This window comes from Bos indicus, chromosome 5 (assembly GCF_029378745.1).
Source record: "Bos indicus isolate NIAB-ARS_2022 breed Sahiwal x Tharparkar chromosome 5, NIAB-ARS_B.indTharparkar_mat_pri_1.0, whole genome shotgun sequence".
Lineage (NCBI taxonomy): Eukaryota > Metazoa > Chordata > Mammalia > Artiodactyla > Bovidae > Bos > Bos indicus.
The window spans coordinates 71,692,054-71,715,097 of record NC_091764.1 but is presented as its reverse complement, the minus strand read 5'-3'; positions in this window follow the sequence as shown (position 1 = coordinate 71,715,097).

Below are 23,044 nucleotides of genomic sequence, written 5' to 3'. Positions count from 1 at the left end.
CAGGACTGACTTAATCCAATGGTCTGATTCTCCTGGTCATGCCCACCCCCTGTACAAGTCACACTCAGGCTGATGGTGAGGTGGCTGTGGTACCCAGACCCCAAAACCATACACAACAATGTCAGAGGATGAGATCATCTCCTGCCAAGCCCTGCTTTAAAGAGTGAAGATGATATTTACAGAAGAGAAAATTTTCCCTTGCAGTTTTTTGATTCAAATGGATGTTCATTTCTGAACTAATCCCATAGCCAACAGAATGCTCTGCACTGATTGGCTTAGGCCTGGGTTCTCCCACTGGAAACAGGGATCTGATTTCCGAGGTCTGTTCTGCTTATCAAGTTCTGCCCTTGCAGATGTTGTGGACTGCATGTCGGGAAGTCGATAGTAATTGTGTGGTGTTGGAAAAGTTAGCCACTCCTCTGAGCATCAACTCTCTCACTGATACAATGGGAATAATCATATACATTTTGTGGTGGAGAGGACCTGAGATAATTCATGAGAAATGGCAAAACATCGTGTCTGACGCTTAGGAGGGGCTCAGCAGGTTAATAATATTTGATGAATCCATTAACTTAGCAGCTTCCTGAAGGTGGTGATGACCAAATAGAGGATCATTTCGTCACTCCCTGCTGGCTGGACATTTCAGGGTACATAACTTCAGAAAGTCCTTGAAACAGAGTTAAGGTCAAAAATCTACCCACGCTTGAGCAACCAAACCTGGCTGGGTTAATGATGAAAAGCATGGGCTCTGTGGTTAGATTTCCTGAGTTTTGAATCCACAACTTACTGGCTGTGTGCCTGTGAAGTCATGGCCTTTCCTCCCCAGGCCTCTTCTGCCCCCATGAGATGATGGGTCCATAAGAAGCAACACCTCAAACACTAGCATCACATGGGCGTCATTCTAATCAGTGCACCTCTCTACAACCCCCGCATCTTGGCACTTTCATCACACCACTGCCTGGAAAGGCTAAGTTCTTGCCTAAAACTTTATATTCAGTAAGTGTGGAACAAGGATATTTAACACTAATAGGTTAAAAGTATGTTTTCATAATTGACTTCTATCATTATAATAGTATATACCTCACAGGATTTTTGTGATGATTAAATGATATAATGCATACATGGTGCTCAGTAAGCTCTATAAATATTATTATTAGTCACAGGTGGTGATGAAAGATATTTTTACATTAGCTCAAAACTTCCACTATGAGAGCAATATTGATTTGATGCCCATAAGGGCATACATGACTATTGGTTCTCTCATCTCCCAAGGAGAAAGTACAGTTCCTTCTTCGATTCTCCCCTGTGGTTCATCCCATCCTCCCCACAGGGCACAGTGCCAAGCCTGCTGACATAAGCCTCCATTCTCCGCTCAGCTGTTTCCTGTGATGGCACAATCCACTATCTTCCCACGATGCTGACTGAACAGTGCCCTTTCCCCACCCCCCCACCCCCACCCCGCCCAGCAAATCACTCCTTCCTTTGCATCCAGGAGCCACTGGGTCAAGCTCTCCTTTGGTGTAGATTGTAATCAATTTTCAGGTTCATCAGTTTAATGTCTGTCTCCCCCTCAGTCCTGGGATGGGACATCATGTCCCAGCCGTCTTCTTTCCTCCAGTGCTTGATACAGCAGGGTACAAATTCAATAGATGTTTGTTGAATGAATCACTGTAACACAATTAGGATGAGTACCTACTGAGCACTGACTTGGTACTAGGTATCACCCTAGGTGCTTTTTGTGCTATATTTCAGCTGTGGTTACAAATGACAGATGTGCAGTTTAGATAATCTTATATGGAAAAAGAGAAGACTCTGTCTGACCACATAACCTGATTGGTGCTCACATAGTATTATGAGAATTTTAATATTATATATTATATATATTTTCCTCAGTCTTCTGCATATATATGTTTTATTCATCTTCTTTATATGTGAGATCTTCATTTTCACTTATTTTATTTTTAAAGCTTCAAAACAAAAGCCTGAAGGCAAAATACCTCATTAAGGAGAAAGTCATAAAACTGAATGAAGCCTCATGGTAGCTGAGAATATTAAAATATGTAATTAAATTTTAATATTTGCCTTAAAAGTGGTTCAAAATGCAATGCCATCAATAAATATTTTTTAATGGTTAAAAGACATTTTGGGAATGCTGACTACAGTAAATATATCAGATGATGAGCATAACAGGAATAGAACTGTCACTCTTAGGAATTATTCAGTTTCTTACTCTTGGTATTGGAAGTAGTTTCTCAGTTGAGTGGCCTCCATCATTGTGTGTGAATTATTTTTCTTTCAATTATGGAGAGACTACAGGACAATATGGAGAAGGAAATGGCAGCCCACTCCAGTACTATTGCCTGGAAAATCCCATGGACAGAGGAGCCTGGTAGGCTACAGTCCATGGGGTGGCAAAGACTTGGACACGACTGTGTGACTCCACTCCAGTCCACTCCACTCCACAGGACAATAAATAACCCTGAACTATTCTTGAGGTCTGGAGAAAACTGCAAGGACATTTAAATGTTAAATCATTGGAAGAAAACGAATTTTAACTTCTCTGGTCATTTCATACTGATCTTTTTCTCAGTAAAGTGTTTTTTTTTTTTTAATTTGGCTGGAGCATGGTTGATTTACAATATTGGGTTTCAGGTGTGCAGCAAAGTGATTCAGTTATACATATACATATATTCATTTTTAGATTCTTTTCTCATATTGGTTTCCACAGAATATTTGAGTTAGAGTTCTTTGAGCTATACAGTAGGTCCTTGTTGGTTAGCTATCTTATATATAGTAGAGTGTGTATGTTCACCCCAAGCTCCTGATTTATCCCCTCCCTGCCCACATTTCCCCTTTGGTAACCATAAGTTGGTTTTCGATATCTGTACGTCTGTTTCTATTTCATAAATAATTTTCATTTGTATCAGGTTTTAAAAAAGTAGGTTCCACATATGAGTGATATCATATTTGTCTTTCTCTGACTTACTTCACTCAATATGATAATTTCCAGGTCCATCCATGTTGCTGAAAATGGCATTATTCATTCTTTTTAATGGCTGAGTAATAGTCCACTGTACGTATGTCCCACATCATCTTTATCCATTCACCTGTGCACGGACATTTGGGTTGCTTCCATGTCTTGGCTGCTGTAAAAAGCACTGCAGTGAACATTAGGGTGCATGCATCTTCTGACTGAGATGGGAAGAGTCTAGTAACAGAACTGAATTCCTACTGAAGCCCACTGGGAATGTTGTAGTCTCTTCCTCATTCTAAGCTCTTTGCATGTATCATTCAATCAGGGCTGAGTAAGAGTTCATACCGCTGATCATCCTGTTGTCCACATCCTCATCTGCTAGAAGCGAGTTCTTAAAGGGACTGTCTCTTTCTCTCTCTTCTGTATCCCCAGCTGTTTCTGAGATGCATGGCAATGCACTCCAGTACTCTTGCCTGGAAAATCCCATGGATGGAGGAGGCTGGTAGGCTGCAGTCCATGGGGTCGCTAAGAGTCAGGCACGACTGAGTGACTTCACTTTCACTTTTCACATTCATGCATTGGAGAAGGAAATGGCAACCCACTCCAGTATTCTTGCCTGGAGAATCCCAGGAACGGAGAAGCCTGGTGGGCTGCCGTCTATGGGGTCTCACAGAGTCGGACACGACTGAAGCGACTTAGCAGCAGCAGCAGCAGCAGCATAGTAGAGGCGCCCAACCAGCAGGCGCTGATGGAGCCTGGTTCAACTGAGCAACAACCGCCAAGGCCACATCAGAATTTCTTTCTCCACTTTTAACTTCCCATACCTGAGAGCTGGGGCCTAAGAGTAAGCTTGGAGACCTGGCATTTGGGGAGCTGCTCAGATAATCCAAAAGCATGCCAAAGCCAGAGAGAAACGTGAAAATCATCTGGGTTTACATTTTCATTTTGTAACTGAGAGAAAGGATACCCGCAGTGGTGGAGGGTGTTACTGATCTGACACACCTGGTAAACAGTGCAGCTGGGACTAAACCTCACATCACCTGGCTTCCAGCACCTCCTCCTTTGTCACCAGGCTTTGCCTGTCCAGAGGGATGGGTGCCCTTCTTTTAATGCTGGCACAGAAAGTTTCTAGGCTATGAAGCTCCATGCCATCTGTACGAAGGGAAGCCTGCTCCCAACCTGTGTTAAGAGTGAAAGTGTTAGCCACTCAGTTGTGTCCAACTCCCAGCGACCCCATGAACTGTAGCCTGCCAGTCTCCTCTGTCCATGGAATTCTCCAGGCAAGAATACTGGAATGGGTTGCCATTTCCTTTTCCAGGGGATCTTCCCAACCCAGGGATTGAACCTGAGTCTCCTGCATTGCAGGCATATTCTTTACCATTTGAGACAAGAGGGAGCCAACCTATCTTAGGGGAACTCATTTTTCAGGCTTGCAGCTTTTGGCATAAACAACTCGGACTCAAGGGGGATGTTTCTTACAAGGAGCTGCCATGCAGTGATTGCTTCACTCGAAGAGCTGACTCACCCCTGCCTCAGCCTCTGGGCTTATTTTAGCCCCACGTTTCTGGAGGAGGAAATGAGAACAAGATCAAGGATCCTGTGGGAAGAGCCTGGGGCTTTGGATTTCTCATTGGGGGCCTCAGGCAGTGCCTCACAGCTCCAGCTTCTTTAGAATCTCACAGCCAATTCCTTCTATTGAATTAGGGTTGCCAGCCTGACCCAGTTATAGGGTGCCTGGCTTTAAGAACCGCCCCCCGCCCCCCGCCACCGGAAGTGAGAATTAGGCAAAAGGACTAAATTTTGAAGTTGATTATTGACCCAGCAAAGAGTTTCTTTCCTTTTCTTCAGTGAACGGGGAAGAGCAGAACAAGTAAAGCTGTTGGATTCCCAGCTTCTGTTATTAAGCTATAAAACCTTGGGTCTGGGATGAACCTTACTGACATTGGGGAACTAGGGGGTCTTCGGGGGAGCAGTTTGGGGCTGGGTCTTGAAAGACTGGTGAGGGAAAGGGAAAGGGTGTTAGAGAGAGAGGAAGGGGAGTACGCCAGTTTCTGGAGGTATGAAAGTGTGGGGAGTCATCTGAAACGACTGCAGAAAAGGAAGGGGAAGCCAGCGGGGTCCCCAGCAGTGTCCTCTCCTCACATCTGGCATACTCCTGTCCACACACTTTTGCTTAGACCAATCCCCTTACCTGAAGTCTTTCCCTGTTTTCTCCAGCTCTCCAACCCTGTCATCCATCCCTCTCACGTGGTCCACTTCTCGCTGTCCCAGGCCACGGGTCCCCTCGACTGGCCTCTGGCACCACTTTCCTTCAGCGCTGCACTCAGCCTTTAGCCTTGGCACTGTGTAACCAGTAATGTTTTTCATCTAGAACAGCAACAAAATTCATCTACAGGGACTTCCCTGGTGGTCCAGTGGCTAAGAATCTACCTTTCTATGCAAGGGACGAGGGTTTGATCCTGGTTGGGGAACTAAGATCCCATATGCCAAGTGGCATGGACAAAAAAGAGGAAAAAAATAAAAAAGATTCATCTATGAGCTTTCCCATCACACCTGTTCTCATGCTCCCTCTGTGTTAGTTTTCTGTATTAGTTGCAGGTAACAATTTACTTGGGCTTCCCAGGTGGTGATAGTGATGAAGAACCTGCCTGCCAATGCAGGAGACATAAAAGACGCATGTTAGATATCTGGGTAGGGAAGATCCCCTGGAGGAGCAGGGCTAAGGCAACCCACTCCAGTATTCTTCCCTGGAGAACCCTATGGACAGAAGAGCCTGGTCAGCTATAGTACATAGCATCGCAAAGAGTCAGACACGATTGGAGCGACTAAGCATGCACACTCACAATTTACCGCAAACTTAAAGGTTTAAGACAGCACCCACTTACTAGCTCACGATTCTCTAGGTCAGATATTCAGCCACAGCGTGGCTGGGATCTCTTCTCAAGGTCTCAAGAGGCTGAGATCAAGGTGTCAGCCACATTGTGTCCCTTTTCTGGGTGGTCTGAGGAAATAATCCACTTCTAAACTCCTTGAAGTTGTTGGTCAGAATCAGTTCCTGTGGTTGCAGGACTGAGCTCACAGTTTCCTTGTCAAGGGCTTCTCTGAGCTCCTAGAAGTCACCCACATTCCTAGCCACGTGGCCCCCACAGATGGCTCATGACTTCTTGTTGCTTCTTCCAGGCCACCAGGAGCACATCTCTCTCACCTCTTCCTTAGTGACCACCAAGAGAAAACCCTCTGCCGTGGTCTGTTTTGTTTGCTTTGCCATGTGATTTATTTTTTTTTAATAATGCACATTATAAATAGAAACAAATGCATATTATACATTTATATTGATTACAATTTAAAAATTAGAAATTATACATATCTTAATTTTAATAGTTATTTGATGATGTTTCTAAAAACTTTAAGCAATTCCTGTTACCATCAGCAATGTTTGAGAGACTGCTTCTCCCCATATTTAAACTAACAATTAAAGATGAGGGCTTTAAAATTTTTTCCAGTCTGGAAAAAAGTGATTGTATTATTATTTTAATATGCATTTCCATACTTCTGTTAAATCTACCATTTTCACATGTTTCTTGGTCATTCGTCTATTCATATCTTTTACTCATTTTCCTTCTGGGTTATTTATCTTTCTAGTCCACTTTTTAGAGTTCATTTTTCATTGTAAAGAAGTATCATTATATGACCATTTTTTAAAAGCTTATCTTTAGTTTTATTTCCATGAGGTTTTGATTTTTTTTTTTTTTTGAGGTTTTGATTTTAAAGGCTCAAATATAATTACATGTTTTTAATAACTTCTGGGTTTCCAATCTTGGTTAAGATCTCCCCTCCTTGATATTGTACTCAGAGTCTCTTAGATTATACTATGAAACAATGATTACCATCACACTTATCTGTGTAATAGGTCCAGGTTTCTTTTAATGGTTTAAGAGCAGGATTTTGCTCCTCATTTGGATAGCTAGTAGTGTCACCATCATGTATTAAATCACTCACTCTTTTACATTTGGTAAAATCACAACTTTAGTCAAATATGAAATTATCAAATATACTAGGATCTACTTTTGGATTCTACATTCTATTCCACTGACTAGTAAATAAGTCAATCTATAGCTATGCCAATGCCATATTTGTGAAAACTTTCTGCTTTAAAAATGCTCACTTGACTAGGTCAAGCTTCTCTGGAATGATCTCCCTTTGTTAAAGTCAACATGCATGTAATATAATCTGATCACAGGAGTGAAATTCAGCATGCTTACAGTCCCAGGTATTATGCAGGGCATGTACCTCAGGAGCAAGGATCCTAGGGGACATCTTAGAATCCTGTCTACCACACCCTCCAAGCTTCTCTCTATTAAGACAGAATGTTTATATTCAGGATCAGTTTGTGAATTCTCCTTTATAATCTGAGAACTGGACAGATTCATACCCCAAAGCAAAGAGAGGTAGGGCTACAACCCCTCTCCCAGTATGTGGCAAGATGTGGAGCAGGCCAGGAGCATGAGCTTTCTGGAAGGAAGTGGCCCTGTGGACATCAAGACTGGAGGAAGAGGAAATCACAGGAAACAGTTTATGTGTGGAGGGATGGGCAGGTGACAGAGGCAAAGCTTAGGCCTACTGGGAGAAGAGGCAGGAAAAATCAAAAGCTTGATTTTATTTTTTAGATATTTATTTATTTATATATTGACTGTGTCAGGTCTTAGTTGCAGTATGTAGGGTCTAGCCTGCTGACCAGGAATCGACCCCAGGCCCCCTGCGTTGGGAGCATGGAGTCTTACACATTGGGCCACCAAGGAAGTTCCACAAGCTTGGTTTCAGGTTAAGATTTGGTAGGAAGGTGAGAATGAGAAAGGGAGTTGAGAGGAATAAGGAAAAAAGATTTTAAGAAGCTCTGCTTTGAGCTGTAAATTGCATCCTCTGGGACACTCTTCAAGGGAAGCCAGTAAAAACATAAATTTGCTTTTACTAATGTTAGTTATTGGACTGTCTCTCCTTGGATATGACTCTGTGCAGACTCGGTGACGTATCTTTCTGTTGAATATGAAAGGACCTTATATAACTAGTTAAGTAGTAAGCAGGGTTGCCCTAAAATGTCAGCAGACATATTGAGCAGCAAGGTAAAGGAGAAGCATATATTTTCATAGAAATGTACCATCTAACATCATGAGACATATTTTTTTAATCAAACTAAATAACATCTCAAACCCAAGACCTATGCCAATGCCAGAAATCTCCAGTGTTACCTAGGAGCCCTTCAAGGTCAGGGATTGTCTTGATCGTATCATATTTTCTAGTCCCTAGTACACAGTAGATATATGAGAAAATAGACTTTGCAATTAAACCTATTTGATTAATAAATATATTAGCTAATGTGTCGGGGCTTCCCAGGTGACTCGGTGGTAAAGAATCTGCCTGCTGATGCAGGGAACGCAAGAGACACAGGCTCTGTCCTTAGCAGGAAGATCCCTTGGAGTAGGAAGTGGCAACCACTCCAGTATTCTTGCCTGGAAAATTCCATGGACAGAGGAGCCTGGTGGGCTACAGTCCATGGGGCTGCCAAGAGTCAGACACAATTGAGGGACCAGGCATACACATAGCTAGCATTTATAAAACACAAAATTTCAAAGGTAAGATATTGCTTTATTTCCTGTTTTGATGATAGAAAATGAGGCACAGAGAGGTTAAGTGACTTGTTCAAGTTTACACAGTTATTACAGTATCTTCTATACTATAATTTAACATAGGCATTCTGAGTCTCTAGCCCATGGGCTTGTCCATAAACTATGAACCTTCAGTAAGGGACATGGGATTGATATATGTCTTCTTCCTTGAAGAAAGAAGTAAGACTCAGGATGGGTGTGGAAGGGGTTATGTAGAAGCTCCCTGGGCACCATCTATTTTCTACAAGCACTGGAGAACATACCCTGAGCTCTGAGTCCTTGTTATTGAACAGTGGTTCATGAACCAACAGCCTTGACACCACCAGGGAGCTCGTTAGGAATACAGAATCTGAGTCACCACTTCCAGAACTAATGAATCAGAATCTGCTTGTAACAAGATCCCCAAGTGATTCATATGCACAATTGGAATTTGGGTAGCCTGAGTCATATTACCTAGGCCAGCATAGTCCAATAAAGCTTTCTGGAATGATAGAAATGTTTTATATCTGCACTGTTCAATAGAGTACCCACTTGTGGTCATTAAGCACATGTGGTTAGTATGATTGAAGAAGAGAATTTTTATTTTACTTAATTTTGATCTATTTAGATTTAAATAGCTACATTTGACTAGTGGTTATTTTATTGGACAGCACAGATTCTAAACTTATTGTTCCCCTGTGTTTATTTCCCCATGATACAAGACAAGAGAGTCTTGTCTTAAAACAGCCATGTCAGGGAACTCAGGAGAGGGCTTTGTGTCTCTTCTCTGCTTTGGTTAGAGCATTAGAGAAGACAAGGAATCGTAGCACCAAAGGCATCATGTGGTCTGGCTGATCTTGCTGCCTGCCTGATGTGCCCAGGTACTTCTTCAACAGCCTGTGCACGCTTGTACTGTGATAGGTGTAGTATCTTCTGTTTACTCAACTGTATTCATCACCAATGCAAGCTTTCTAAAGACAATAACCAAGCCTAAACGTTAGGCAACTTCTATAGCCATCAGCATGCCTTCACTATCAGTAACAGAAAAATAGTTATCAGTAACTATTCAGTGAAACACCCATTGCCAACCTTATTTTAAATCACCTCCCTCCTGCTCCATGCTTCTTATTTTTCTCCATACTATTTATTCTCATTCAACACACACAGGGAAGGGAAAAAAGCCTTTTTCTGTACAGGCCTAGGTTCTCTAGGAGGCCAATGCTGAGACCTTGCAGATGAAACTGAGAAGAGACAGATTAACAAGAGAAAAAGAAACATTGTATTAACACATGCAGCATGCATGCATGTGGGAGAAATCCACTGATGAGTAACTCAAAGGAGTGGCTAGAATTTGGGCTTAAAAAGCATCTTAGCAAAGAACAATAAATGTGCAGAGAAGTGATAAAGCAAAGAAAAAGGTTTAGGTTTCCAAGGGCAGCACAACTGGTGAAGAGAAGTACTGGGGGGAACTAATGGAGGAGGTTTTCTTTGTGCAGATGCATCTCATTGCTGGCTTCCTGTCTTCCTCATATGAACCTTTCCCGGGAGAGGGGATTTATGGTGGTCCTCATTTCTCAGAAGTCTCTGCTTTTAGCCAGATAAGGCAAGCTCCTGGAAGGAGTCTTTTTGCAGCTATTGATTCTTATTTGCCTCCAGCACCAAATAATATGTATGTCAAAGTGACATTTTTTTGAGTGGGATGCTTTGATCTTCTATACGTGCTATATATTTAACTTATTTGTGTATGGTCTCACTTCAATCAAAGCTTTATGAAGATAAATGTTAAGTGCTAGGAATAGAAGAATGAAAAATACATTCCAAGGGTTTCATAAATCCAGCTATCTAATAATAGCTACCATATAATTAAGTTTGTCACTATGCCAGGACTATCTGAAGCACTTGACAGACATCATGTCATTTAATTTTTACAGTAACCCCAAGAGAGCATAGTATCATACTCGCTATTTTAGATGAAGAAAATGACCATCAGAATAAGTGCACTCACCTTCCTCTTACTTGACCTAAACTCTTAATTCTTCAGTTAGCTAGAGTCATATTAGAAATAATTGGGATAACAAAAGATGTCCTTGTAGGAGGTACTGGAGTGCCTAGTGCTAAGATCCAGAAAAAATGAGCTAATTCTCTTGGATAGAGGTGCCCGAAGAGGCTATTTAGATAGAGCATTCCTTACTGACTTATGCTTTTCTTGGGGGGAAAAAAAAAAAAAATCACATTAAGCTTGATTATCTCTTCTGCTGCTCCTTCCTCAGTATTAATAGTTTAATCTGCATGATAGGTGTTGGATGTGCACCTTGGGGCTGTTTACAGCAACTTGTGAAGTACTTAACATTCTAAAGAAATTAGTTGTCTGGTGTAGAGGACTCCAGAGAACAGAAGAGCAAGAAATAGGATGTCTGACAATTCTGGTGTTCTTCCAGAGGGGGATAAATGAGGTTGCTTTCTCCTGGTTCTCCTCCAAACTTGCCGACCTCTTTCATTTTCCTACTGTTATTTATTTCTTTGCTGACCCCTTAAAGGTAGATGTTCCCCAGGTTTATCTTTAGCTGTCCCTTCCACTAATGTTGTATTCCCTCAGTGGACCATCTCATCCATCCAGTGTCCCAGAAGGCAAAGTAAGGGGGCCCATGTGAGGGGTCTAAAGAATCCAGGACACTCAGGACTGGTATTAAAAAATATACTCCCAATTTTTTTCTGTTTTTGTTGGCAATCCTGGAATTCTAGTACCATTAGCTTCAGGAGAGTTTTGAGGATCCTCTAATCTTGTTTGGTCTTTCCAGATGGCACAGTGGTAAAGAATCTGCTTTCCAGTGCAGGAGACTCAAGACATGGGTTCAATTCCTGGGTCAGGAAGATCCCTGGAGAAGGAAATATCCAACCCACTCCAGTATTCTTGCCTGGAGAATCCCATGGACCGAGGAGCCTGGTGGGCTACAGTTCACGAGGTCATAAAGAGTCAGACACAACTGAAGTGACTCCACATGCACGCACGCATATCATGGACCCAGATGCTTTCAAAACTCAGCACAAGTCCTGAAATGATGTCCTCTGAGCCCGAGTGGACTGATAAACTATCACAGGTAAGTGGTTGAGAACAAGCTGCTACCATCTGAGGGGAGGGCGTGGTGGGGAAACTTGCCTAGAACACAGAGGGAAGTAGAGCAAAGACAGAAGGAGCTAAAGACTTGATCACATCACTGGGACCCTTGGATCTAGCCGTGCTTGAAGCAAGACTTTATTCTAGGACTTCCCAATGATATTGTTAATAGAATTTTTAAAAACCCCACTTTTACTGCTGTGCTTTAAGTTAGCTTGAATTAGACTTTCCATCAATTAGCACTAGATGAATTCTACCAAATTTCGCCACCTAAACTTAGATGCCTTGCAATTTGACATCCACCCAGATGTCTTTCCTGAGCTTCTGACTCAGATACTCAATGAGCTATTTCTCTGGAGATCCTCACAGGTCCCTCAACTGAATATGGCACCAGTTAAGAACTAAAGAGCCTCTTGATGAAAATGAAAGAGAGTGGAAAAGTTGGCTTAAAACTCAACTTTCAGAAAACTAAGATCATGGCATCTGGTCCCATCACTTCATGGCAAATAAATGGGGAAACAGTGGAAATAGTGGCTGACTTTATTTTGGGGGGCTCCAAAATCACTGCAGATGGTGACTTGCAGCCATGAAATTAAAAGATGCTTACTCCTTGGAAGGAAAGTTATGACCAACCTAGATAGCATATTAAAAAGCAGAGACATACTGTGCCAACAAAGGTCCATCTAGTCAAGGCTATGGTTTTTCCAGTAGTCCTGTATAGATGTGAGAGTTGGACTATAAAGAAAGCTGAGTGCTGAAGAATTGATGCTTTTGAACTGTGGTGTTGGAGAAGACTCTTGAGAGTCCCTTGGACTGCAAGGAGATCCAACCAGTCCATCCTAAAGGAGATCAGTCCTGAGTGTCCATTGGAAGGACTGATGCTGAAGCTGAAAGTCCAATACTTTGGTCACCTGATGCAAAGAGCTGAACCATTTGAAAAGACCCTGATGCTGGGAAAAATTGAAGGCAGGAGGAGAAGGGGAAGACAGAGGAAGATATGGTTGGGTGGCATCACTGACTCAATGGGTATGAGTTTGGGTAGACTCCGGGAGTTGGTGATGGACAGGTAGACCTGGCGTGCCATGGTCCATGGGGTCGCAAAGAGTCAGACACAACTGAGCAACTGAACTGAACTGAATCTGCCATCCATCCTCCCCTATCATTTACCCTGTTCTATCATTACTCCCCATGAACAACTTGTCAATCTTCATTGTCCCAACTTGTGCATACCCAGTTGTTCTAACCAGGAAACTTGGGGTCTCTGTCCCTCTTTATCATCTCTCAGACCCAATGATTCATTAAAGCCTTCTCCCAAATAGTTTCAGAATTCAATCTCTCCTCTCCAAGGAGAGGATTTGTAATTCTTTGACTCAGTCCACCATCACCTTTTACTTGGTGATAGCCTTCTAATTTAGTCTCCCACTCTGATTTTTCTTTACCAAATGTAATCTGCAATCATCCTACATTACAGTTATAAAGTTATGTCTCTCTATCCCACTTGCCACTTTAAAAGTTTCTGTGTCACCCCATGACTCTCAAGATGAATTTCAAATCTTTTATTGTGGCATTCAAAACCAGATCACTTTTCTGGTCTCCATCTCTGGCCACTGCTCCCCACCCCAACCCTCTGTGCTCCTATACACACACACACACACACACACACACACACACACACACATATAGGATTTCCCAATGGGTCAGGGGGTAAAGAATTTGCCTACAATGTAGCAGACACAAGAGACATGAGTTCGATCCCTAGGTCAGGAAGATCCCCTGGAGGAAGAAATGGCAATCCACTCCAGTATTCTTGCTTGGAAAACTCCATGGGCAGAGGACCCTGTTGGGCTAAAGTCCAAAGGGTCACAAAGAATTGGACCCAACTGAGCTCAACAGGAGTGAGCTCATATACAAACACATATAGCTGTAGTAGACTGTAAAAACAGACAAGAATCTTCCTATCCCTATATTCTTGCCCCTTTCAGGGTGACCTTGCAGCTCCTCTCATCAAAAGGGGGTGACAGTTCCCATACTCCTTGAATCTAACCTTGATCATGTGATTTGCATTGACAAACAAGAGCAGTAAAAACAGCGCAGAAGATGCAGATTGAAAAGTACTTGAACATTAGTATTTGACTTTGTGGCTCTTGGAAATTCTGTGACAACTTTCATTTGAATAAGCCCAGGTTAGTCTATTGGCAAATAGATGGGGAAAATGTGGAAACAGTGTCAGATTTCATTTTCTTGGGCTCCAAAATCAATGCAGACTGTGACTGCAGCCATGAAATTAAAAGACGCTTGCTCCTTAGAAGAAAAGCTGTATTAAGCCTAGACAATGTTTTAAAAAGCAGAGACATCACTTTGCTGACAAAGGTCCGTATAGTCAAAGCTATGGTTTTTCCAGTAGTCATGTACAGATGTGAGAGCTGAACAGTGAAGTAGGCTGAGTGCCCAAGAATTGAAGCTTTTAAACTATGGTGCTGGAGAAGACTCTTGAGAGTCCCTTGGACAGCAAGGAGATCAAACCAGTCAATCCTAAAGGAAATCAACCCTGAATATTCATTGGAAGGACTGATGCTGATGCTGAAGCTCTAATCCTTTGGCTACCTGATGTGAAGAGCTGACTCATTTGAAAAGACCCTGATGCTGGGAAACACTGAAGGCAAGAGGAGAAAAGGGCGACAGAGGATGAGATGGTTGGATGGCATCACTGACTCAATGGACATGAGTTTGAGGAAACTCAGGAAGATAGTGATGGATGGACAGAGAAGCGTGCTGTGCTGCAGTTCATGGGGCTGCAAAGAGTCAGACATGACTCAGTGACTGAACGACAATAACAACAGTCTACTGGAGACACATGGCCCCCAAAACTCCATCACCCCAGCTAACAGCTAGCATCAACTACGGGACATGTGAGTAAAACCATTATGAGCTGACCGTCAGCTGATTGCAGCTGCATGAATGAGCCTAAGCAAGACCAGGAAAAGAACTACCTAAGGGATCTCAAGTCACATTGGCAATCCACATGAGCTAATAAATGATTTTTTTTAATCACTAAATATTGAAATGGTTGTTATGCAGCAAACATTAACTGATCAGCTATGTGACCTTAAGGAAGTCATGTTACCTCTCTAGGCATCAGATTCCTTGTAACTAGAAGGGGATAGCATCTCAATATCCTGGATTAAAGGACTGCCTGAAGGTCAGTTGAAATATGGTTTTAAAATCCCTTTCTAAATTGGCATCAATAATATAAACATGACACTTATTCTGATATATGTAAAATTAATGTACATATTCAGCACTGTTTCAGTCTGTCTTTGGACACTTCTTATGCCATGTCCCTGGTCTAAGACTGCATGTTCCCAGAAGCTGTGGTCAGGTTTTTATTTATCACACAGTCTGAAAAATTAAGACTAAGACCCATTATTAAATGAATATGACACTAATGATGAGGTTCAGAGTATCTGAGGTTACTGGACTTCAAGAGCATGTTTCAACTCTGGAGATTATGTAGAAAGGAAGTGGGCTCCAGCATTTTCCAGAGGTCCAAAGAATTTTTCAAAAAGACTACCAAGAGCCAGAGAGCAAGTGCCAACATCCAGATGCTTTTCAACCTGCATTTGCATCGTATTTACTACTCTCTCATTGGTCAATGTGAATCACATAGTCAAGGTTATAGACAAGGAGTAAGAGAACTGCCTCTAGATTTTGGTGGGGGAGCTGCAAGGTTGTGTTGCAAAGGGGTGAAAATATAGGGATAGAAAGAATGTGTGTTTGAATACATTTTGAATACTATATAACTAATTAACTAATAATATTACTATATAACTAATTAATAGTGTCATAACTTACTTCAGAAAGAATCTGCCTGCAGTGCAGGAGACCTGGGTTCGATCCCTGGGTTGGGAAGATCCCCTGGCGAAGGAAATGGCAACCCACTCCAGTATCCTTGCCTGGAAAATCTCATGGACAGAGGAGCCTGGTGGACTGCAGTCCATGGGGTCGCAAAGAGTCAGGCACGACTGATCGACTAACACTAACTAACTTACTTCACCTTGGGCAAACTCCAGGCGATGGTGACAGACAGGAAGGCCTGGCATGCTGCAATCCATGGGGTCGTAAGGAGTCAGACATAACTCAGTGACTGAACAACAACAAACTTACTTCTATGTCCATTATGTCAATAACCTTGAGAAATTGGGTACTATCCCCATTTTACAAGGGAGGAAATAAGACTCAGAGCAGAACAGGAGTGGAGAAGTGGGGACTCAATCCAGAAGAGCCTACAGGTTTATTTTGTGTCTCCTTGCAGAGAGTAAAACTCCCACAGTTGCTGAGAGGGAACAGGCCCCAGTGATCTTCAGGGGATTGGGGGGGGGGGGTCCCAGCTGGACTCCCACGCCCCTGAACTCACTGCCAGGAAGGTCCTGAATTAGTCATGAACACTCTGGCATCAGACACATCGGTAGGTCTATTTAAAGCTAACGAATGCAGGGTGAGCTGAGGACTGCAAAAGAACACGGCTGGGAAGCCAGGCACTTCGTGGGAGAGCCAATGATGGTTGAAGCCACATTTTGCTTTCCTCTGTAATCTCACGAAGGGAGGAGCATAAATGGAGGCACACGGTGAATGAGTGTGAACTGGGATAACGAATTCTTCCTTTCACTCACTGTTAGTGCTTTCATCACTGAACGAGCCTTTTTAGGTATCACTTAGATGCCAGGCTGGAGAAGAAAATGGCAACCCACTCCAGTATTCTTGCCTGGAGAATCCCATGGCCAGAGGAGTCTGGCAGGCTACAGTCCACGGGGTCACAAAGAGTCCGACACGGCTGAGCCACTATCATTAGACGCCAGGCAGTGACACTACAAAAATATATAAAACCTAGTGTTGTGGGTTGAATTGTGCCCCCCAATACGACATGTTGAAGTCTTAACTCTCCCTCTGGCTTCCCTGGTGGCTCAGATGGAAGTGTTGCAGAAACCAGTCTGCACCAGTCTGGCTTCCCTGGTGGCTCAGATGGAAGTGTTGCAGAAAGCATTACTTGAGAAACCAAGCACCACACTCAGAGAGTTGGAGAACTCAGGTTTATTACACCGGTGGGCCCAGAGGAGTTAACACTCCAAGCTCTGAGCCCCGAACAAAGGGATTACAGAGTTTTTATAGACTGTAGTGGGCAACACCAGCTGTTAATAGGCTGGTTTAAACTGCAGTGTTTTGCGTGCACGGTAACAGTGGTCAAGATGGGGAGGGGGATGCCTGACCTGGACAGGCAGGATTAAGTAGGTTTGCAGGGGCTGGGTGACTGCAAAGAGCAGGACAAGGGTGAATGAGATAAACTCTAGTTCCTAGTATTGCAAGTCCCCACTTTCTGAGACTACGTGACCTACGTGATCCAGACTTTACAGGGCCAAGGTGAGTTACAGAGGCAGAAGGAGGTAAAAGTTTAACTTTTCCTCTTCAGTAAGGAATCTGTCTGTAATGAGGGAAACCAGGGTTCAATCCCTTGGTCGGGAAGATCCCCTGGTGAAGAGAATGGCCACCCACTCCAGTATTCTTGCTTGGAGAATCCCATGGACAGAGGAGCCTGGTGGGCTACATACAACCCATGGGATTGCAAAGAGTCAGACAAGACTGAGCAGCTAACACTTTCTTTAACCCTTTCCCAACATGTGACCTAATGTGACCTAATTTGGAAATAAGGTCTTTGTGGATGTAATCAAGCTTAAATGAGGTCATATTGTAGTCAGGTGGGCGCTAATCTCAGGACTGGTCTTTATGAGACAGAGATACAGAGGAGAAGGCCATGTGATGACAGAGAAAGAGATCACAGTGATGCACTTGCCAGCAGTCACCAGGAGCTAGGAAGAGCCAGGAAGTATTCTTCTCCAGAACCCTCGGAGGGAGCATGGCCCTACAGATATCTTAATTTCAGACTTCTAGCCTCCAGGAGAGTTAGAGAATAAAGTCTGTTGTTTTAAACCAGTTTGTGGTACTTTATTACGGCAGCCCTAGTAATTCACTGAGTCTTTCTCCTCAGTTGAAGGAGACAGATGCATTAAAAGATCATTGTAATACAAAACGCCAATTATAATACAATGGAGGTATGTGCAAAGTGCTGCCCAGCACAGGGGAAGGAGTGATAAACTCGCTGGAAAAAACAGGGAAGTCCTCATAAAGTGATATCTGAGTGGATTTTGAAGAATGGATGAGAGCTCATTAATCAAAAATTATGGACAAAAGCATTTCAGGCAGAGCTGACAGCACATGCAAAGGACTGGAGGCTAGGACTCAAATGGTGTTTGCCTGTTGTTTAGTCACTCATTCATGTCTGACTCTTTTGGGATCCCAAGGACTGTAGCCCGCCAGGCTCCTCTGTCAGGCAAGATACTGGAGTGGGTTGCCATTTCCTTCTCCAAGGGATCTTCCTGACCCAGGATCAAACCTGCATCTCCTGCCTTGCAGGCAAATTCTCTACCACTGAGCCACAAGGGAAGCCTCATGGGTGTTTGGAGGAAATGGCAAATAATTTGGAAAGACTCAAGCTAAGTGTGGGCTGGATGTGAGGTGGGGAATTTCACTGCGATTGGAGTGTGAAGTCTGTTGCAGCCCGGCTCCCTGCCAGGGAGGAATAGCATCATCAGACAGAACTGGAGTGGAGACTGGAGGCAGGACCCTGGTTAGGAGAAACTGCTGAGTGCCAAGGTCCAAACAATACAGGAGAAGCCTCTCCACTGATAGAGACAGAATGAAGGGACAAAATAGGTCATTAGATACTTAATCCCATTAGGAGATTGTAAGTAGAGAAATATGGGAGGCCCCTGTTAGTTAATGATTACTCGGGAAAGCAAGTTTACTTAACCACAAAACCAAGCAGGCTTGCTTAGCAATAAAGCTGTGCAACAGAAGCAGGCTCCAAAACAGTAAAACAACTGTGGCACGAGACTCACATCCTGCCCAGTGAGCTCAATAAGTTAACAATCCCTAGGAATTTGTGGACATAATTTGACCACACAGGGACAAGAAAATTCTCCTGCTCAACCTGGAGGAGGAGCTGATGATGAAACCAGGTCGCCTGTTCAAGAAAGACAAAAAAGGTCTTCTCCCACTCTCCGCTTTTCCTTTGATTATAAAACTGTAGCCCACTAAGTTCTTGGGGCATGGCATTTCTAGGCCACCCACTGGTAAATCTCACAAGCATCCTGTTCTAATAAATCACGTCTTATCTACCACTTTGCTCTCACTGAATTCTTCTCTGAGCTGACATAAAGGACTGCAGTACTGGAGTTCTTCAGAGCCCCCCCTGAAATGACACCAATCAGTTTAACCACCAGGACGGTGGAGAGAAAGGCTCAATTTGACCAAAGAGCCAGTCTGATAATGACTTGGACAAGCCGCAGCCTTCTCCCTAATTCTCCATCTCCCACATCATAATAGCTACAGCTATTCAGGGACAGCATCTTCTCTGATCCCTCAGCTTCAGATGAGCTGTGAGAGTCACTTTTACTGAAGAGCTATATTGAAGATGCTCTGAGATAGAAAGTTCAGTTAGGACTTCTCTAGTGATCCAGTGATTAAGAATCTGCCTGCCAATGCAAGGGACATGGGTTTGATCCCTGGTCCCGGAAGATCTCACAGGCCACATGGAGACACTAAGCCCGTGCACCACAACTACCGAAGCCCGCACACTCTAGAGCCCATGCTCTGCAACATGAGAAGGCACCACAATGAGAAGCCCACACGCCACGAGGAACGTAGCTCCTGCTTGCTGCAACTAGAGAAAGCCTGCACACAGCAATGAAGACCCAGCACAGCCAAAAACAAATAAATAGTGGAGAACCCCAGGGACGGGGGAGCCTGGTGGGCTGCCGACTATGGGGTCGCACAGAGTTGGACACGACTGAAGTGACTTAGCAGCAGCAGCAGTGTATAATTCGCCTTAAAAAAAAGTTCTAGTTATATCTTTATGCCATATTACAATGCAAGAGCCCAATCTCCTGGATTTAGAATAAACGCTCACTTTATTTGTTACAGAGATAGGCAGCCAGAATGTCTGTGGATCCCTGCATCCACTCTTCCCCATAGTACTTGCTCAGGACACACTGGAATGATTCCCAAAACTACTTCGACAGCCCCTGAGAAGCTGGATCTTGGGCTAGTGAAACTCCTTTGTTGTATTTACTTATTTATTGAAGAAAAGAGAAAAGATAAAACCCTGCTTACTCTACAACTCTCTTCTTACAGAATTAGAAGGAGAGCATAAGAAGTATTTCTGCTGGGGATTTGGGAGACTGGATTTTCTGAGATCTGGCTCTCAGAATAAAATGCTAAAATGGATAGTAATGGGATGGCAGGGAGGAAAACATCAAAGGAATATCAGAGATTAAAACATCAGCTCTGGGGGTAATATCCTGGTGGTCTAACGGCTAAGACTCTGTGCTCCCAGCGTAGGGGGCCCAGGTTTGATCCCTGCTCGGGGAACTAGATCCCACAAGTTGCAACTAAGAGTTCACGTGCTGCAGCTACAATATCCTACATGCTGAGACCAAGACAGACTCTCCTTTGTGCCACAACTGAGACCCAGTTCAGCCAAATAAATATTTTTTCAAAGAATCAACTTTGAACCTTTAGGTGGTCCCAGGCAACTAACAACTCATCAAACCACTAAACTTTTAAAACATATCTCCAAGGTCAATACTACTATCTTCACTTCAGGGACACAGAAACAAAGGTACAGAGATACTAAACCACTCTCCAGAGTCACACAGCACCTGAAGGGGCAGAGCTGGAATTTGAATCCAGGCCTATCAGTTGCAAAGTCTTTCTTTTCCCCCATTCTAGCTTAGCACCCAGCCCAGGCCAAGGATGGGATGGCTCTGGCCTGGTCTGCTCCATCCAGGCACATCTGAGCTTCCTTCTGGGCATCTAAGAAGAAGACCTGGAGCAGAGTCAGAGGAGAGGAAGTAGATGCTGGAGGTATTTGTCATATGAGGAATGGGGAAGAGAGCACTCTGGGGATGTGGCAACCGTCTTCAAATATTTGAAGGGCTGTCATGAGGAAGAAAGACTAGACTTGTTCTGAAAGGCCTCCAGGGTGTAGAAATAAAGATGATGGATGGTGATGACAGGCAGTCAGATGTCAACTCAATGAAATAGAGACTTCCACCAGGCAGAACTAGGAAGATGGGAAGATGAGAGCTCCCTGTCACCAGGGTGTCCAAGAATAGGCAGGTGACTCTGGTGTCAGGGCTGAGGAAGAAACCCAAGGACTGATGAATAAAAGGACTCAATTCTCTTAGAGGATTCTGATGGCTCTGAGAATCCAATGTTGTGGTCTATTTATACTCTCGGTGACCAAACACGACTAGAAATAACTATGTACTTAGTAACTCAAGCCCCATGGTTATATTCTGTACACCTCAATAACTTCAGTTCAGTTCAGTTCAGTCACTCAGTCGTGTCCGACTCTTTGCGACCCCATGGACTGCAGCACACAGGCCTCCCTGTCCATCACTAACGCCTGGAGTTGACTCAAACTCATGTCCATTGAGTCGGTGATGCCATCCAACCATCTCATCCTCTATCGTGCCCTTCTTCTCCTGCCTTCAATCTTTCCCAGCATCAGGTCAGGGTCTTTTTAAGTGAGTCAGTTCTTCGCATCAGGTGGCCAAAGTATTGGAGTTTCAGCTTCAGCATCAGACCTTCCAATGAATATTCAGGTCTGACTTACTTTAGGATGGACTGGTTAGATCTCCTTGCAGTCCAAGGGACTCTCAAGAGTCTTCTCCAACACCACAATTCAAAAGCATCAATTCTTCGGCACTCAGCTTTCTTTATAGTCCAACTCTCACATCCATACAAGACTAGTGGAAACACCATAGCATTGACTAGATGGACCTTTGTTGGCAAAGTAATGTCTCTGCTTTTAAATGTGCTGTGTAGGTTGGTCATAACTTTTTTTTCCCAAGGAGCAAGTATCTTTTAATTCCATGGCTGCAGTCACCATCTGCAGTGATTTTGGAGCCTCCAAAAATAAAGTCTGTCACTGTTTCCACTGTTTCCCCATCTATTAGCCATGAAGTGATGGGACCAGATGCCATGATTTTAGTTTTCTGAATGTTGAGTTTTAAGCCAACTTTTTCACTCTCCTCTTTCACTTTCATCAAGAGGCTCTTTAGTTCCTCTTCACTTTCTACCATAGGGTGGTATCATCTGCATATCTGAGGTTATTGATATTTCTCCCGGCAATCTTGATTCCAGCTTGTGCTTCATCCAGCCCAAGGTTTCTCATGATGTACTCTGCATATAAGTTAAATAAGCAGGGTGACAATATACAGCCTTGATGTACTCCTTTCCCTATTTGCAACCAGTCTGTTGTTCCATGTCCAGTTCTAACTGTTGCTTCCTGACCTGCATACAGATTTCTGAAGAGTTATTAACTTCACTGGAAGTAAAGCTATAGTCTTTACAGGGTCCCACAAGGCCCTATATTCTACTCCAGACACAGCAGTCTCTCCCTGCCACACTCTGAACAGGCCAGATGCACTCTTCCTGTAGGACTTTTTGAGTGGCTGTCCCTCTAAGCACACTCTTCACCCAAATAACCCTGTGATTATTTCCCTGGCTCTTCTTTTACAGTTTCCCAAGTGCTCTATTCCTAAGCCTTCCTAAGAATTGTTTAAATATTTCCCACCCCTACATCCCATCCTTCCAATTGCCCTTCAGTGTGCTCAGATTTCTTCATAGTGTTTATAATTTTCTAGTACATTGAATAATTTGCTCATTTATTATGTGATTATTTAACACCCATCTCTGCCTTGCTTCTCCACTGAGATGCAAGTTCCACCAGGGCAGGAGTTGTCTTTGTTTGTTTGTTTTTTTACCGTTTTATTCACTGTTGACTCCCAAGCACACAAACAGTATCTGAAACAAGGTGTGTGTGCTTAATCACTCAGCTGTGTCTGACTCTTTGTGACCCTGTGGACTGTAGCCCGCCAGGCACCTCTATCCACGGGGATTCTCCAGGCAAGAATCCTGGAGTGGGTTGCCATGCCCTCCTCCAGGGGCTCTTCCCAACCCAGGGATAGAACCCAGGTCTCCAGCATTGCAGGCAGACTCTTTACTGTCTGACCCACCAGGGAAGCCCAAGAATACTGGAGTGGGTAGCCTATCCTTTCTCCAGGGGAACTTCCAGACCCAGGAATCAAACCGGGGTCTCCTGCTTTGCAGGCGGGTTCTTTACCAACTGAGCTACCAGGGAAGCAAGATAAGTACTCAATAACTATTTCTGGAAATAGTGAATAAATGAATGAG